The sequence below is a fragment of the Psammomys obesus genome, unplaced genomic scaffold (assembly GCF_907164565.1).
Source record: "Psammomys obesus unplaced genomic scaffold, mPsaObe1.curated_primary_1811, whole genome shotgun sequence".
Lineage (NCBI taxonomy): Eukaryota > Metazoa > Chordata > Mammalia > Rodentia > Muridae > Psammomys > Psammomys obesus.
The window spans coordinates 16327974-16338362 of NW_026585894.1; positions in this window are offsets into that span (position 1 = coordinate 16327974).

Here is a 10389-nt window from a genome sequence, read left to right on the forward strand (position 1 = left end):
CTACACTTATGTTTTATGAGGTTGACCAGTATGGTTGCTGATACGTAGAAGTGATACTTTGTTCCAGTGTAAGCCTATTTCACATCTCACTTTCCAAGGATGTGATCCTCTTGCCATTAAGCATGCCCTGATCATCACTTTTTGGTTGGTTTTTGTTTGTTCAGTTTCAGTTTTTCTAGACAGGGCTTCTCTATGCAGCCCTGGCTGTGCTGGATCTCACTCTGTAGATCATGCTGGCCCCGTACTCACAGAGATTCACCTACCTTTGCCTCCCAAGTGCTGTGATTAAAGGTGTGCACTGACCAGGCAATCACCACATCTTAAGAAGATCTGACTTGTCTCTTGAGGCTGTTTTTCATGGCTAAGAGAGGAATAAAGTCTCCCAGCTTGTTTTCCCATACCCTCACCTTTTGTAAGCCCATACAGTCTGGATTCTTTCTCCGGAACTCCATGGAAACTACTTAGATGTCCTCAATGACCTGTTTATAGACAAGCCCAGTGGTGTGTCCTACATTCTCCTACTGGTGACATAACTGTTTGACATTTGCCTTCCTGAGCTCCCTGACCCTACCTGCCTGCCTCGTACACATACTTTTGTATGCACCATGGAGTTTCATCGTAGTGAATGCTAGGGCAGTACTATACTGTTGGCATATATCATGGCCTACCACCTTCCATTTCTTCTAGATTCATCCTACTTTATGGACTAAGATTTTTTTTTACACCATGACTGACAGCAAACAATCTGTCTCACTTATTCTGTGACTCTGTCTTTTCTTCCCATTGCCTCATCTCCACAGGACTGTTATTTCTACAATTTTTATTCACTTAGTCATTCTTTGTTTTATTTTCTTGGATGGGCTTTTTATATGAAAGTCAATGGAGGAACTGTTGCTATAAGGGCAAGTATTTTTGAGTTATTATTCTAACTTTGCAATAAGCCAATATGTGGCTTTGGGCGTGTTATCTGACCTCTCTCTGTTCCAAATTCATCATCTACATAATGTTAATAATAATGGCACCTCACAGGATTGTTAAGAAGATTTTATGAATTGATATTTATAAAAGTTTTATAGATGGGTCTAATGGTTCAGGTCTGTAATCACAGCTGCTCAGGAGTCTGAGGCAGATGATGACAAGTACAAGGACTTCTAGGTCTATAGAAAGAGATTAAGGCCTTCCTGGGTAACTTAGTGAGATCTTTTTCCAAAAGTAGGTAAACACAAATTGGCTGGGAATATAGGTCAGTGATTAAGAACTACCACGCAGGAGGCACTGGGTTCAGTTACCAAGTACTGGAAAAATAATAAAAAGTTTATGTTATGTACAGATTCAATAAAAGCATTCTCTTTGCAGCATAGGGGTTGATCTATATGAGTGGAGTCCAGAAGACTTGAGCAGTCTACTTCTGTAATGTAGTTGCAATAAATTTCTGACCAAGGATTGGAAAGAAGCATGTGGGTGCTAGGAACACTGGAGAATATAAAGTCTTAATGTTGAACTGAACACCGGTCTGAGGAAAAGCTTGTAATGGAGGACCACCAGTATTTTGACTTGGGTAAAGAAAATGGGCTAAAGTGGGGAATATGGCAATAATTGCATAGGAGAGGGGATTCATTCAACAAATATTTATTTAACATCATCTGTGTGTCCAGCATTGGGTTATATATTTATTTATCCATTTATTTTTTACGGGAATGGGTATTTTCCCTGCATGTAAGTCTGTACCAAGTGAGTGTCTTGTGCCAAGAAGGCAAGAGAAGGACACTGGATCCCCCTGAAACTGGAGTTGCAGATGGTTATAAGCTGTCATATGGGTGCTGAGAATTGGAACCAGGTCTTCTGAAAGAGCAGCAAATGCTCTTAACCACTGAGTAATCTCCCCAGGGTCTGCTATTCTGAAATGTTTTACAGGTTAAATATACATCAGCAGATAGTACAGGTCAAAACCCCTGCCTTTGGGGCCAGAGAATGTAAAACAAGAAGATACCTAGTATATTAGATGGTGATAAAACTGTAAGAAAAGTTGAGTAAGGTAGAGAGGGCCAGTCTGTGTGAAGGGGATAAGGTGAGTTTGAGTCATCCGTTGTAAGTAGAAATAATTAGGAAACAAATTAGCATAATAAAGTCTAAAACTAAGCCTCAGACAATGATTACGCTGCCTAGAGGGTGCTTCACTCCCTAAGCATAAGCAAGACAAGGGGCTTACTCTCTGTGCATTTTATCTCAGTGTCAGAGTCTTATGAGATAAGGCCTATTCTTTCTCTTAACAAAGGTGAAGAGACTTGAGGCCCCTAAGCTGATTAGCTGCCTCACTCAGAACTCTCAAGCATCCCTACTCCTTAATAATAGCAATAGGGCAACTAGCCCAGCAAGCCAAGATACATCTGAAGAAGCTCATCAGAGGAGCCCAGGAAAGCCAGAGTAGCAGGTTACAAAGGAGTCAGAGAGAGGAGGTCATGAGCCACCCAGCTCCAGGTGGCACCATACTGTAGGACACTGTAGGACCTGGGATTTTGTTTGTTTGTTTGTTTGTTTGTTTGTTTTTGTAATTTACCTATTGATAACAGTCCATCCACTTGTGCTCCTAGGACACTCTTTTCTGAAACCCAATAGGAAGAGGTTTGGTAATGGTGATGGGGAACCCAGAAATTCAAAATAAGATTTTTTGACATTTGCTGATTAAGGGCATTTAAGAGCCCATGACAAGACCTAGCACGATCCTTTTTTAGCTGTTCCCCTCTGCCTGGGGCCCAGGCATGGCAAGCTGTATGGACATTTATAGACCTGATTGCTCTAAGATGTGGCATAGGCTAAAAATAAAAATAGCTGCTGATGAAACTTTGGCCCAGTGCAGACCTGACACAAGCTTCCCAACAGGTTCTGTCACTTGGGTAACTTCCTGTCACAAGTAGGGTGTAGAGACCACTGGGCAAAAATCGTGAAATCTCTATCTTTCCCCTTCCTTCCTTCCATGATAGTCTCCTTCTAGCTCTTGCCCTGGAGGCAGTAGCAGCATGGTCCCTGTGGTTATCTAGGATCAGGAACACTGGAGGCAACAGAATCTGTACTCTGTGGGTGGCGCCGGGGTGCTCCTGACACACAGTCTAAGCACCCTGGTCACAGCCTCATCTTTTCCAGAAACCCAGGACTTCCTTTCGGCTCTTCCCTTCCCTATGTGCACAAGGCCATCAGATCCTGCCAGCCATCTGCCTTTTAGATATTTTTCAAATTTATCTTCTTTCTGTCCCCCAGCCCCTGAGTTTTCAGTCCGCCTTAGTTGTATGATGTTTCCTGAGGAGATATGAACAAAAGGTCTACTCACCCCAGATAAGGTACTGACAACAGACCAAAAAAAAATGATTCCTCCCAAGTCTCAAAGAACCGGTGGGTTTATCAGAAGTAGGAGTTACAGAAGTTACAGAAGTAGGAGTGAAGAGTTACTTAAAGGAACATGAGATACCAAAAATCCACCCCAGCATGGGTAACCCCCCACGAAAGCTGTATCCTTGTAGTGTCCAGTTTGGGGAGCAATATCCTCGGCACAAAACACTCCCTTCTAGTAGAGTAGGGAGACAGAAAAGAGGTTGATGAGTCTCAAGAACCTTAAAATTTGAGATTCACAAAGGTCCCCCCCCCCACAACTAGTTTTACAAGTTGCAATGAGTGCTTGGAAAGGAACTTCTCCTCTCCTTTGCTTTTTGAGCAGCTGAGACCTACTAGCTCAGCTGCTTGCATGTCGCGCAGGGAGCTCCAAGAATGTCACTCACACTAGCGTGAGCTTTTTTGGTCATGCAGCTGCCATAGAATCACCATACAGGATCCTGTAAGGAAGCGTAATAAATTCATTGGTTCACTATGCTAGATTTGGATAGAGTTGTTCCCTTGGTCTATCATTGGTATCCCTTCAGGGGTTAAATACACATTTGTTCACATCTCCCCCCCACCAAAAAAAAAAAAAAGACGTACAACAGCTTTGAATTGTTGTGACAACATACATAAAAAAAAGCACTTAAAGAAGGAAACATTAATTTGTTTAATGGTTACAGAAATGTCAGTCTGTGGTTACTTGGTCCAGTTGGTTTTAAGCTTGTGGAGGCAGGATATGATGGCAGAGGATGTGGCAAAAGAAAGATCCATGTTGTGGTGGGCAGGAAGGAGAGAGAGACAGAGACAGAGAAAGAGAGAACTTTTATAAGTAAGTCCGTCTTCTAAAGCTAACTATGCTATGAATTCATGTATGAAGTAATTCATTCATGATGTGACTCCCCTTCCAGAGGCTCCAACTTTGAACATTCCTATTTAGCCCACAGTGCTGACAAACTTGTGCTTTTCTCTTTCACTTCTGGAGAAAACCACTGGTATGAAAAATTCTTAACCAACTTTGATTAGTGAAAACCATTTTCACTAATCAAAGAAGAAACACTGCTTCTTTTCATCATTCTTTTCTCTTCCTTGTGGCTATTTTTAAAAGTCAACAGCACTGGACCTCTATTACAATATGTACTTCAAAATGTAACAAGTCAGAACTTTGGCTTAGCTGTACTAAGAAGCCAGTTAATCACAAGTCATTCTGTCTCAAATGTAGTCTCCTGGTTTTCTCTCTTGTCATGTGGAGATAGAAGAACTCTTGGCAGCAGATCTTGTTCTCTTTAGATGGTCACACAGGAACACAGGAAGTCACTTGGTGTTCAGCTCATCAGATATGTGTTTCGACCTGCTTTCCTAGGCTTAGGGAAAAAAAAAAAAAACCCTGTGAGTTTGAGGTCAGCCTGGTCTTCAGAGTTAGGCCAGGACAGCCAAGGCTACACAGAGAAACCCTGTCTCAAAAAATAAAAACAAAACTAGAAGGAAAAAGAAAAAAAAAAAAGAAATAGGAGGATGAGTAGGCATCTGAGGCTTTGAAACTGTGGCTCTTCCTTTCTTAGCCAGTTCACCCATCATCCCATTGAATGTGGCCAGACTCCCCTTCTCTGAAAAAGTGCTTGGATATCTGGTAAGTTCCTTGGTTGGAGATCATTAAGCATTACTACATCAGCACCCTGCTACATCCTCCCACCCAATGTAAAGTCAATGATTGCCTAGCACAGCCCTCTTGCTTTGTGGTCTTAATCTGCTTCGGGCTTTGAGGTGCAGGCTGAAACCCATATTCTTGCTCAGCTTTGTCCCCCCTGCACTATTCTGCCCCCTTTACTCCCTTCTTCCTGAAGGTTTTTCTGTAACAAATTCTAAAAATCCAACCCCTTAACTCAGATTCTGGTTGCAGAGAAGCTCACCTAGGATAGTGTGTTTAATAAACTTCTGCACACTTAATATTACCATGAAATCAAGGTGAGTCAAAGACTGCATGGGAGATTAAATCCAGCAATCATGGAAAAGTCAGTGTATAGAAACACTGGCCCTAGCCAGGTGGTAGTGGTGGCAGGGCAGTGGTGCAGGCCTTTAATCCCAGCACTCAGAAAGCAGAAGCAGGCAGATCTCTGAGCTTGAGAGCCTGGTCTACAAAGTCAGTTCGAAGACAGCCAGGGCTACACAGAGAAACCCTGTTTCAAAAAACAACCAACAACCAAAAACAAAACAATAACAAAAAAAAAAAAAAACAGGCCCTAGATGTTCCTCAATCAGAGAATGGATAAAGGTAATGTGATACATTTACAGAGTGGAACATTACTCAGCTGTTTTTTTTTTTTAAAGACAACATGAAATTTCCAGGGAAATAGATGCAACTAGAAATAATAATCACCCTGAGTGAGACCCAGAAAGACAGATATGGTATGTATTCACTTATAAGGGGATATTAGTTGTTAAGTAAATGATAATCAAGCCATAATCCAGAGACCCAGAGAGGATAGGTAAAAAGGAGGGCAATGTGTGTTGGGAATGCATGAATCTCCCTGGGAAGGGAAAATACATTAGATTCTGTGGGTACACTGGGTGTGGGTGGGAATGAAAACAGGAAGGATCAGGTGGGGGATGTGGAGAGAGTATGGAGAGAGACAGCTGGAATGGGGGGGTCACTTGGGGGTTTGCGTGGGAACCTAGTGCAGTGGAAATTTTCTGGAATCTATGGAAGTGATCCTAGAGAGGACTCCTAGTAATGGAGGATATAGAATCTGAACTGGCCATCTCTTGTACACAGGCAAGGCTTCCAGTGGAGGGACTGGGTTTACTTTCAGTTGAGTTGTTGGCCTATCGGGTCCCATGGAGATCCCTGAACTATTCAGGCTGATGCTAGGGCAGAGTGTCAATCCCTGAAAACTGACAGAGTGCTCTATTGTCAAGAACACCCACACATATCATTGAACTAGAAAGGTATAACAGGTTCCTGCATGAAGCCTTCACCCCTAAGTTCTAGTCTCTTTGATGTGGAAAGGTACTCTGCAGGCTATGGAAATGGACACCAATCCAGCTACAAAAGCAGTCTCTGTTTGAGCAATGGTGGCAGAGAACTTGTGAGAGTAGCCAATCAATATCTGGTTTAACTTGAGGTCCCTGCCGTGATAGGGAGCTCATGCCCTAAACTGCCTGGAGGGCCAGGAATTGGGGACTGGATAGCCTAGATACTAAGGTGGAACCAAACATAACTACAGAAAGAAAGAAAGAAAGAAAGAAAGAAAGAAAGAAAGAAAGAAAGAAAGAAAGAAAGAAAGAAAGAAAGAAAGAGAAATTATTCCTAATGATATTCTGCTATACTCATAGATCAGTGCTGTATCCAGTCATCATCAAAGAGACTTCCTCCAGCAGTAGATAGGAACTGATGCAGAGAACCACAGCTAGACATTACAGAGAAAGAGAGTCTATATTGGAGATCTCTATTGGGCCCCTCCTCTTAAAGCTCAGGGAACCCCATGGAAGAAGGGGGGGAAAGATTATACATATCAGAGGGATGGAGGACACCAGGAGAACACAGCCTGCTGAACCAACTAAGCAAGGCACATATAGGTTCACAGAGATTGAAACAGCAAGCACAGAGCCTGCATGGGGCTGCACCAGGTCCTCTGTGTATATGTTATAGTTGTTATCTTGGTTTTATGAAACTATTAACAGTGGGAGAAGTTGTGTCTATGACTCTCTTGCCTGCTCTTGGGACTCTTTTCTTCCTACTGGGTTGCCTTGTCCAAACTATGAGGGCTTTGCCTTGTCTTATTGTATCTTGTTTTGTTGTGTTTGGGTGTCTCTTGGAGGCCTGCTCTTTTCTTAAGGGAAATGGGGGGGGTTAAGGGATCTGGGAGGAATGGAGGGAGGGAAACTGTGGTCAGGCTCTATTGTATGAGAGAAGAATTCATTTTCATAAAACAAAAGGAAGGAAAAAAGAAGGGAGGTAGGCAGGGAAGGAAAAGGAAGAGGGAGAGGGGAAGAGAAAGAACCTGGCTCAGTTGATCATGCCTAGTATGCACTATGCTATGGGTCTAATCCACAACACCCCATCTGAACTTGATTGTATATGCCTGTATCCCCAGCATTCGGGACGTGGAGACTGATCAATCTTGGCTACATAGTGAGTTTGACACCAGCCTGAGCTACATAAGAGAGAGTATCTCAATTCACTCCAATCCCCCCACAAAAAGATAAACCTAGGTGGGAAGTGGTAGTGCATGCCTTTAATCCCAGCACTCAGAAAGCAGAGGCAAGTGGAATTCTGTGAATTCGAGGACATCCTGGTCTATATAGTGAGTTCCAGGACAGCCAAGGCTACACAGAGAAACCCTGTCTCAGATAAAAAAAAAAAATAGACTGAATCTTTTTCATCTTTTAAATTTTCCTATTTAAAAACAAATCAAGTTTTTAAAAGGATAGAACATCTATTTTGAAACCACGCACCTCACTCTTTCTGATGTACCTTCCCATTCTGGGACATTATCCAAGCACTATAAGAGCCCCTGCCATCTTAGTCAGAGCAGCTGCACTTACTCACAAGCAACCCTCAAGATTAAGCCTGTTGGCATCCCTTTGTAAAAGAAGAACAGGACGGGAAGAAACATTAGATCATTAGAGGCTGAGATTCCAGCCTCGTGTTCCTACACCTTCCTCCCAGCTGTACACCTCTCTCCCAACTGTACGCAATTCTGCCCAAGTTGCTCCTGGTCTCATGGTCTCAGGAGGTTCTGGAGTATAGAAGTTTAACTGGAGAGAAAGCGCCATCTACATGGTCATGGGGAAATTGCCACCTGTGTGTGATATGATGAGTCTCAGTGTTGCTGTTTAGGAGTTCATCTATGCTCTATAAGTAAACTCAGTATTCACAGTGCTTCAGCAAGGTAAGCCTGGATGCAACTGTTAGTTAGTTTGCTCTCTCTGTCTCTGAAATGTAATAGACATTTGTCTACATTTTCCCTGAGAGAAGTTAATGCGAAACTTCCCCACCCTTGAATAATGGAGCTTCTAATACCTTGACTGACTGACTCATTTAGATTAAGTCCTTGGAAATGCAGTATAGCTATTTCCTGCATATTGAAAGAGAGTCCCTTCTGGAAAAAGGTTCATGAAGGCTCAGAAAATATAAATAAATCTTAGGAAGTTTCTGAAGCTTACAAGATTCGCATCTGGCTCCAAAATAAATTCTCCTTTTGATGTTTTTGCATCAATTTTCATTATAGAAACAGTGTCTGAACCTCTTTTCCATATTTAAGTCCAAACAAGGTACTTTTAATTATTTTTTTTTTTTACTTTTTGCAAAGGTAATAGGCAAAGTTGCCATATCGTTGTTTTAATTTGTATTTATTTAATTAGTGTAGCTGAACAGCTTGCATAACTTTATGGGCCACTTGTATTTAATTTCCTGTAAGTTAACTCATATCCTTTATCCACTTTCCAAACCATTGAAGTTTGAATTTTAAAAATATTTTCCATGAGCTTCTTAAACAGTAACACTATTGTCCAGTCATGTGTTGCAACTATTTAATTCAATTTATTAATACATGTTTTAACCTTGTTTTTAATACTAACAAAAATTTTTAAATTTTCTCCCATTAAGTTTGGCTTTCATATCCATTATGGCTTCTGAATTTCTTGTCAGGAGTTAAAAACTCTCCCTATCCTGGCATCATAAATTCATTAAATATTTTCTCTTAGTACATTCATAGTTTTATTTTTAATGTTCATATCTGTATTCCAAAGGCAAAAAAAAAAAAACATGGAAAGTGTTAGTATTGGTGAATTTTAATCCAGCAACATGGCTACTCTGGCTAGAATACAGACACACCTTTAATCCCAGAAATCAAAGGCAAGCAGATCTCTGAGTTCAAGGCCAGGCTAGTATAGAGCAAGTTTTGGGTAAAGAAAAGCTTAGGTCCAGGTGTGGTGGTACATTCATTTAATCCCAACACTCAAGAGACAGAGGTATGCAGATCTCTGAGTTCTAGTCAGTACTGTTCAGGAGTTGTATTTATTTAATTAGTGTAGCTAAACAGCTTGCATAATTTTATGGCCCACTTGTATTTAATTTCCTTTAAGTTAACTCATACTTTATCCACTTTCCAAACCATTTGAGAGGCAGTGCAGTGGACTTGAGTTCATGGCAGTCTAGTTCATGGAATTCAGAAGCAGTTTTACCAGGACAATTTTTACAGAGAGTGGTTGAAGATAGAACAAGCCAGAGAATGACAAAGAGCCAGGAGATTAGAGCAGATTGCCAAAGTTAATATGAGGCCAAGCAGAGCAATTTAGTGAGAAACTCAGAGAAGCCAGTTTGAATTAGCTTAGAGAGGTGAGCCAGAACAGCTGAGTTGAGCCAGCCAGCCAGAATTCAGAAAGAGCTAGAAAGGGTGAGCTTTTTCTAGGCCTAGATAAGACTGTATGAAAGCTACAAGCTTCCAGGACTAGTCCTAGACTAGCAGACAGAGGCAGTAACCCTCCAACACAACAGTTAAATCAGGCAAATAAAAGATTACTTTTACAGGTTAGACCCTGTCTCAAAATAGTCAAACAAGACCCTCACAAAAAACAAACAAACAAACAAACATAAGAACCAAATAGATCATTTCCTATTGTTTAAAGCAGATCAAATATGTGAACAGTCGATTGCTGCTTGACAAACACATGGTCAATGATTCTGATTAAATTAAATATATTCTAATAAGTCACCAAAATGTTTCAGGAAACAGCATTTATTTCATTTTATTTTATTAACATACAAAAAACTGCGTTTCATTATGGCATTTTTCTTTTTTTTTCCTTTTTTTACTTCAGTTTATTTACTTTACAATGCAAAGGTGCCCCCTCCCTCCTCTCCTCCCAGTTCCCCCATTCTCCTCCTTTTCCCTTCCCCTTTCCCCCCAGAAAAGCGGAACCTCCCCCTACTCCTGTATAAACCTTCTCCAGCACATCAAGTCACATCAGGACTGAGCATATCTTCATTCCCCTGAAGCCAGGCAAGGCAGTGCTGCCAGG